Genomic DNA, 8,530 nt, shown 5'->3' with positions numbered 1-8,530 from the left:
CGATTGCAGCTCAAAGCCTTCACTTCGGAGATCCAGGAACAGACAGAGGAATCCAAGATTCCTTGTGGAGTGTGGAAGGAAGGAGAAGGGAGTTCTGCTCCAGTTGTGCTCCAGCCAGGACCAAGCGGTGGCCCGTTCCTTGTTGGTACGCACATAGATCACCCCTCAGGGGGGTCAGGTGTGAGTCCCTGTGAATGTTACTTAGGAATCATTTCACCCTGACAGCTCGGCTCTCCACCTCCTGTCATGCAGACTCATGAATTTAGCCATGTAGTTTTGTACTTGGTATCAGGCAAGAAGGCAAAAGTCACAAAAAAATGTTTATGTTCATTAATGTGACAGGTTTGAACATAAATGAAAAAGCTATCTCACTAATCTCACCCATAGACCTTAGGGTGGTGCAATGTCAGGATAATACTGACATGGAGCTGCTTATGACTGCAGGGAGGAATAGCAATTAACTTGTTTTGTCAGCTTAATTTAGGGTAAATCTTTAATAAGGGTGATCAGCATGCGGGATTAGTTCTGCAGGCCCATCTTAACCTGCAAAAGCTGGCTAGCTGTTTTAGAGCTTGCCCAGAAGTACAGGAGGCAGAGAGGCGATTCAAATGTAGTTCCCCCTTGTTTGGGAGCTGTGGGCTGTTTGCCTCATAGCAACAGGGTCTACTGATGGGCAGGAGAGGTTGCGTGGGAATTGTCCCCTGGTTGCCACCTAGAAGAAACCAGATACAGGTCAGTAGCTGGTCACTTTGGTTTGGAGAAGTTGTACAGGGCTGGCGATGATTGCTCCCTTGAAAGGCAGTTATTTCTGTGACTTTCTTGTGTGAGGAGAGGATTACTAATGTGCTCAAAAGAGTACAAAAACAAATCACTAACCCCAGAGAAGCAGGCTTCCCTGACTTTTCCATGGCTGTCGATGGCATGTTTGTGTCCACCACCAACTTCATTTCATTCTCAGACTATATCAACTGGAACAAAAAGAAAATAGAAGTGTCATCTTACGATCCTTTCTCCTCTGTTCTTCAGTTAGTGCTGTATTCTTAGCAATCTAGGTGGGGTTTTTTGTGTTTTTTTTTTTTTCTTTTAACATTAGCAACTGTGGTTACAGAACAATCGTACTACAAGTTGTGTGAGTGTATATATATGTATGTATATAATTGTTGCTTCAGCATCCAGAAGCTACCTGCATGTTTTGCTAAGGGACGAACCTCCACAGAGAGAAACCCAGTCCCTGCCTCCAAGAGATCTATGTTTAAAAAAAGCCAGCTTAGTAAGTGCAAAAGAGGAAACATCTCAGCTAGAGGAAAGCAGCAGAGAGTTAATTACATGCCAGAGTGCCCAGGCCTACAAAATGTCTGTCACTTGCTATTTAGGGTTAAAGCTTTCACCTGGCCCTGGGAAGCAGGGCTGTGGGAAAGGGAGCCTTGGGCAGGACTGTGGTGTCTCCTGACTGGCCATCAGTGGAAGCAGGCAGGTACTCCTGGGTCTGTCAGGATAGTACAGAGGATTACCTTGATCCTGAAGCAGGTAGGCACGAAAGTGGGTATGGCTGATGGAGCAGGCAGCTCTAGGAGCCGAGCCAGCCTTGCTGCGATCCCTTCTATAGCAGTTCTGACACCAGAACTTTGGTTAGCCTTTTCCTCCATAGCAGTATTAGTGAGTTCTTGCCTGTTCTTATAGCTTGCTTCACAAAATTGTAGGAACTTCTTGCTTTGGGGATTCCTACTCCTTTTCCCAAGCTGATTAAAATTGGTCAAAAAATATGATCAGGAAAAAGTCAAATACGTATCTATGTAAGCATGTATATTTGGTATCCGTGTGTGCTGTATGGCTGTCTAAGTCTGCATGCTGTGGGGGAAAGAAGGCTGTTATGTTGCTGGGGGTTCTTCTCACAATAGAGAATAAGTAATTTTTTTAAAAGTATTATTTTCAAAGGAATAAGCTGTTAGTTAATTTTTTTTTCTTTTTCCTTTTCTAGTTCTTTCTGTTAAAGCAGAGGGATAAACATCCAGAATAAAGAAAAAAATAGGTTAAAAGCTGGTGACAAAAAAAAGTAGTATTTAAACAAGTCTTCTGCTCAACACCCTTCCCCCTGCGCCCCCAAACTCCATCTCAGTTCTGAAAGCCACTTAAAAATAAGCTGTGCTGCAGTCCTCATTCCCAAGTCAAGTTTTACCTGACTGTGAAGCTGGCTCCATTCCTGTCTACAGAACTGGGGCCTTTGTCAGAGATAAGTAAGTGGGTCAAAATTGCTTAACATTCTCTCTATAAAAAAGTAATTATTTCAGAAAACTGTTGTATTCTGCTGTCAGCGTGGCACACATTCTGCTTGGAATAACCCATGTAATTTTCTTGTAACGGAGAAATCTTGAAGGAGGCATTTACAACTTTTGCCCAATAAGCTGATACACCTGACTATGTTTCTGTGAAGTCCAGAGAAGAGCGTGAATAGTTGTTAAAAGAAACTTCAACTGATGTGTTCTTAAAAGTTCCACCAAAGTAACACAGCCTTTGCTTTTTGCTAGGAAGTGTTGAGTGAATCACAAGGAGCCCTGTAGCCTGCTCTCCTGCTCTTCGCTGCCCATCACCAGATGCTGCTAAGAAACTCTTCAGTGAGACATCTCAAAGTTGCTTCCCCACTTGAAGGTAAAAGTGCTGCAGCTGTATTACTGTATCCCCACCTGTTGCATACTTACTTGGGTCAGACAGAAAGGGGGGGATTAAAAAGTGTGATAAAATACCTTAAAGAGGAGCAGCCTGGAGCCCAGTCTACAGATAAAAGCAAAGAATCATAGAATGTGTTGGGTTGGAAGGGACCTTTAAAGGTCATCTAGTCCAACCCCCCTGCAGTAAGAAGGGACATCTCCAACTAGATCAGGTTGCTCAGAGCCTCATCAAGCCTGGCCTTGAATGTCTCCAGGGATGGGGCCTCCACCACCTCTCTGGGCAACCTGTTCCAGTGTTTCACCACCCTCAGTGTAAAGAACTTCTTCCTAATGTCTCATCTAAACCTGCCCTGCTCTAGTTTAAACCATTGCCCCTCGTCCTGTCGCTACATGCCCTTGCAAACGGCCCCTCCCCAACTTTCTTGTAGGCCCCCTTTAGGTACTGGAAGGCTGCTATAAGGTCTCCCTGGAGCCTTCTCTTCTCCAGGTTGAACACCCCCAACTCTCTCAGCCTGTTGGTGTTCCAGAGGTGCTCCAGCCCTTTGATCATCTTCGTGGCCCTCCTCTGGCCCCGCTCCAACAGGTCCATGTCCTTCTTGTGCTGAGGGCTCCAGAGCTGGATACAGTACTCCAGGTGGGGTCTTATGAGAGCAGAGTAGAGGGGGAAAATCACCTCTTGATCTGCTGGCCATGGTTCTTTTTATGCAGCCCAGGATGCGATTGGCCTTCTGGGTTGGCGGGTAGACAGCATCGAGTGCCGCTGCAGGCTTGACTGGGGTTGTAACTGTTTATGGCCAAAACAAACCATGAAGAAAAGACCTCAAGCTCTACATCTTAGCTCTACATCTTACTGCTTTACATCTGCTCTGGCTTATTAAACTCTTCCAATAAAGTGTCTGTCTGTGGTTCGTTCAAGCACTGTTAGATTTTTCTGTATGAATCACTCAAAACGCTCTGATTTACATTGTTCTGTACCTCTTGAGAAACTTGTTGTGACACTGCTGTCAGAGAGGCCACGCAGGCATCCCTCGGAGAGCTGAGCAGAGCGGTGTGGTATGGCCTGCTGTGAGATGTCCTCTGGTCCCTGGGGCGTGTGGCAGCTTGTCAGTGTTTGAGATGAGGACATTGGTGCTGTTGTCCAAGTCCTGGGGCTGGCTCAGGGCTTTCTGCCCTGTTCTGCCCCTCCCATGCGTGCAGTGGGATCTGGAGAGCCCTTCCAGCGCCCTCGCCAATCAGGGAGCTTTGATGGCTCTCGGGGCTGGTACGTGGGTTTTGAAGCAAACCTGGTTTGCTTTTTGTTGGTGCCACCAGGTGGCAACAGCGCATTGCAGCCCCACGCTCCTTGCAGGAAGGCAGCACCCACTCCTGCCAAATCCTCCTTGCTCTGCTCTGTCCTTTCGTGCGTGGGTCACCCCTCTGCCTCCCGCAGCCCTTCCTGCTGGTGCGGGAAGTGCTGTTCAAAGCCAGTAGCTGGGCATTCAGCTTTAAAGCACCCATCTCTCGGTTGCAAAGGAGAAGGGAGCAGCTGGCTGGGGAGCAGAGGGTAGTGGCCAGTGGCTGGATTCTACCCTGGCAGTCCGAGGTTTCCTGCTGCGTGGCCAAGGCCAAGACGGGTTCCGTTTCTCATGTCTACCCTGGGTACAAAAACAGCAATTCAGGCACAACGAGGGTAAAACAGCAAAGAGTAAAGTGTATGTCAGGGAGGGTGACAATGGCCCTGCGTAAGGATGGAAACAGCTGCTAAGTGACTGGGTTACATGGTGGCTGGATGACATCAGGTCTGGCGCCTCAACCTTTTCTGTACTGCTCGGTGGAGTCATTATGGGACATTATTTGCAGCAGCCGCTTAGGCACCTTAAGCCTGGAGAGCCCTGAAAAGTGATAGTACTTTCCTAGTGTAAACAGAGCTGCAGAGCACAGCAGGTAGCCTTAGAGGGTGTGCTGTGTTAAGTGCTCTCCCCGAAGGTAGAGTTACTTAGCAGGATAGACTGTTAAAACTTTACTGTAAAAAGTGCAACAGAATAACCCGCTCAGTGCTGCAGTGCTTGTTTGGAGAGGAACTATTTCTAGCTCCATTAGTATGCCCAGAGGCTGAAGTGGTTTTCTGTATTGTACTTGTGGAGATTAGTGATGTGGAAGAGCACTATTGCTGCATTATGCAGTTAAGCACTAATACTACAAGAATAGAACAGTTATCTTCCTCACAAGAAGATCCTTTTGAATTTGTCACCTTCCCAAGGTATATGCTTTTGCCTAGTGTAAAGTGGAGCTTTCAAGCCCTAGGAAAGAATGCACTTGTACAGAGAAGCAAGGGTTGGACCTCACCAGCAGTTTTCCTCTTTGTCGTGGTTTATGGTTGGTGTCTGTACTTGGACACTGAGCTTCTGTATACCAGATGCTGCTCAAGCTCATGCCGCCAAACAGTCTCTGCTTGAACTTGCAAGCTACGCTGACAGTTTTAAATGGGGATGTTCTACCCACCCACCTGCTCCAGGCCTTAAACCTTGCTCCTTGTAGGAATGCAAGGGGGAATTCAAAAAGGAATCCATACCTTACCAGATAGATCAGTTAGCTGGTACTGTAGCAATCCACTTGCTTTGATGATAGCTCTTTGTGAGATCCCTGCTTGTATGGAGACTGCAGCAGACTGTTAAGGGTAAAGTAGTCTTGTTCCTGCTTTCAGACTATATTGCTACAAATCTTGCAGTATTGACTGCACAGGGCTTGCTTTCTGCTGATATTGTGGCTCTTAAGTCTGTCTTGAGTGTTCAGCAAAGAAAAAAACCTTTATCTCCCAATTCTGCTGGCAAAGTGGAATAAACAAGAGTGACGTTTGCAGCTGTAAAGCTCAGAGTGCAGCTGACTCTTCTGTTGGCTCAGCATCCCTTTGCTTCCCACAGTGAATAATCCCTAAATTAAACCAGGGTAATTCCAAGCTGAGAGCAAGAGAACTTGTTCTTCCAAGCCATGTTCTAGTGGCCTGTCCAGCGGTGGAAGACAGTTTAAGATCATGTAGCTGAACCCTGGCCTTTAGCAGACCTCTGTGCTCTGCTGAGGCAGGAATGGATGTGGCTAATGTCATTCCTGGAGAGATTTTTGCTTTCCTGCTAGTCTCTTCTGACTACCCTGGAAGTTGTGCACAGATAGGTGGGTGGACCCCTGTTTAACTGAGGGACAAAAGATAGGTGCTGGCATACAGTTTATCTGGGGGATGGACCTGGCAGTCACTGAACACTTCAAGAGAAAGCCTTGTCTGGAACCACGGAGTATCTATGGAAATTAGTGTAAATGCTTCTTAAAACAGAGAACAAAATGCTCTGCTGGAACTGACAGTATGGCATTGTGCTTCAGTTACCAACCTGCTTTTAAACTGGAGCAACTAAATGCGGTTAGCCATTTGGATAATCCATTTGGAGTTATCCACCCAGGAAAATGAGGAGAAAAAGATGGCACTATCCAGAAGTGCTGCAGGAAAGAAGCTTGTTTTAATTGCCTGCCTATTGCCTGTGCAGACTGGCCAAACACCTGTGCTCTCACCCGTGTCCAAACTAGGAGTAGGAGTACTCAGCTGTAATTCTGATAAAACGACAGTGTAGTCATACTTGCGTTTACAAAGATCTCTGCAAGTGCAAATGATAGCCTAACTCACTCTTCTGAGGTGCTTCTGACCCCTTCTGCATTCAAGCTTTCCTCTGTGAAACTTCCGCTGTGTCTTTCTGAAGCTTTGGCTGTATGGGCTGACCTGCTTTGTGAGGACAGCTCCAAGGCATGGGAGCCATTTGGAGACTCCTTGGAAAAGAAACGCAGGGTTTCATTTGTGTGTTGAGAGCCACAAGTTTCTTCAGTGGAGTACACCCATTGTAGTGCAGATCCCTGGGTCCGAGTTCAGTATGCAAGGTCTTACAGAGAAAAACCCCTTCTTTCTCTCCCTAGGTGACTTGACAGCTGCTACTCCCCTTGCTGATGGAAATTTTTTCTTATCAGTATGTGTTTTTCATGCCATTAAACTAAAATGTAACACTAAATAAAACTGATTACTAGGATGCATGTACTTCGGCAAAAAGAACTCCCATGCTGTGCATCCGAGATGCCTTGTGGAAGGGAAAACTAGCAATCCATGTTTTCTTAAGGAAAGAGCCCTCTTTGCTCACATTTGTCCAGAAACATTTTTAAACAGGAAGATGCAGAGTTACCTGATTGAGTGCATAGTTGCTAGAATTAGGATTCTGAAAAGCTTCTTCTGTCCTCTTGTAAAGCAAGAAGGTGCAAAGCTACCTGCTCTTTTATGCCTCTTTCTGATGAAGAGCTCAGTGCTAGCATCGAACTTCTGTTTATTAATGAATACTTCCTTGGCCTCTGCTATCTGGACCAAAGCCCCCATTAACAGCTCTATCACGTGAGTTTCTGCAAGGTTCCGTGATCATTTATGTAAATCACTTCATTGGTCTCACGCTGCAGTGGTCTGATCTCATGGCTGCTTCTAGAGCTGAAGTTCTCCTTAAATCACAACGATTGTATTTCTCTTAACAAAATGCTGTGTGTATGTTAGTGCCAGCAAGAAATTTTGTGCTGCTTTGGCTTCTATCCAAGGAAACTGCTCTGTGGTTACCAGGAAATGAGAAATCAGACCTTGAGTGAAAATATGCTTTGGGAGTGTGCAGGAGAAATAGGGCGTAGACCCTGTGCGGGTCTGTGTGAAGCTGATTTTGCTCTGATAACTCACGATGAGCATCATCTACTACTTTTAAATCAAGAAGCTATGTCTGTTAAATGACTCATGCCATACATCTACCCAACTTTGTGACTTCTACGAGAGGGGCATCTCTGACCCTTGAACAACAAATGTTTGGCAGGAAGCATACAAGACGGCACAGTGGCTGCCTGTCTTCCTTATGCAGGGCTGTGAGAGATGTGCTTAACTCCTCCCAGTGTCTTGGCTGCAGTGGAAAGCTCACTACCTGGGAGGGTTTCTCACATTCCTTGCTCCTCTCCAATGCAGCTGCTCTTAAATGTGCGATCTGACTCTGTATGTGTTATTTCTCACTGTCTTTGCCACGCAGAATGATGCTAAACAACACTGGCGCACTCCCTTACAACCACTAGCCCTTCACTTACAATTACTAAAGTAACTGCACGCTTCAGCTGAAAACTAGTCACTTGAATGATACATAAAACTACAGTTCTGGGAAGAGAGGTATTTCCCCTTTTTTCTTTGAAAACACTTCCCCTAAGTTTCACTGATTTCTCCTTCCTGCTGAGTAACTTCAGGTTTAAGCAGTCTAGACTATTGCTGGTGTTTCTTTCCTGTGTGAGCTGTGGGATACTGCACTCTTCTTGCCAGTTCATGAGCACCTTCCTCAGGTGAAATTTCTGGAATGCTAAAGGGAACTTTTAGTGCAAGTTTTCATTTAGAGTTTATTCATTTAGGTAAGTTAATATTTCATAGAATCATTTAGTTTGGAAAAGACCCTTAAGATCATTGAGTCCAATTTAAGCCCTTTCTTTGCTGTAAAACAAAAATATTAGAGCTATAAGCATCTGTTGAAATTCTGAAGTGATATAAAGCACAGCAGTGTGATGTGTGAGTGTCTTGCAAAATACAAGCAACCAGCATTTCTTGCGTTGAGGTTGTTCTTCAGGCTTTTTTTGTGAAAAATATTTAGTCTTGCCCAATGTGTAGATTTTTTTTATTTATTTTACTTTTCCTACCTCTCTGGCTCCTCCTAATCAAATTACAAACTGAATTAGCTCAACAAAAGAGACTTCTCTGAGACTGCAACTTCTCTGAAGTTTTGACTTCATCCCCGGAAAACGCTATTAGTCTCAAGCTGCTTATTCATTTCAACAGTTGACTCAGTTCAGTA

General features: G+C 45.4%; 1 protein-coding gene across 4 annotated transcripts in view; it reads left to right on the top strand.

Annotated features, from left to right (window-relative positions):
- Window positions 1-85: 85 nt before the first annotated feature.
- Window positions 86-8,530, top strand: part of BOK (BCL2 family apoptosis regulator BOK) — a 37,749-nt gene continuing 29,304 nt past the window's right edge. For 2 of the 4 annotated variants that reach the window (XM_074592376.1, XM_074592372.1), the window contains exons 1-3: window positions 931-1,527; window positions 1,979-2,234; window positions 2,526-2,646. The gene's annotated coding sequence lies outside the window, so the exon portion shown is untranslated. Of the gene's footprint in view, window positions 146-930; window positions 1,528-1,861; window positions 2,235-2,525; window positions 2,647-8,530 lie in introns of those variants that run through there. The other 2 variants (XM_074592373.1, XM_074592374.1) reach the window with 2 other exon arrangements.

Source organism: Larus michahellis, chromosome 6, assembly GCF_964199755.1.
Source record: "Larus michahellis chromosome 6, bLarMic1.1, whole genome shotgun sequence".
Taxonomy (NCBI): Eukaryota; Metazoa; Chordata; class Aves; order Charadriiformes; family Laridae; genus Larus; species Larus michahellis.
This window is presented reverse-complemented; position numbering and strand designations above follow the sequence as displayed.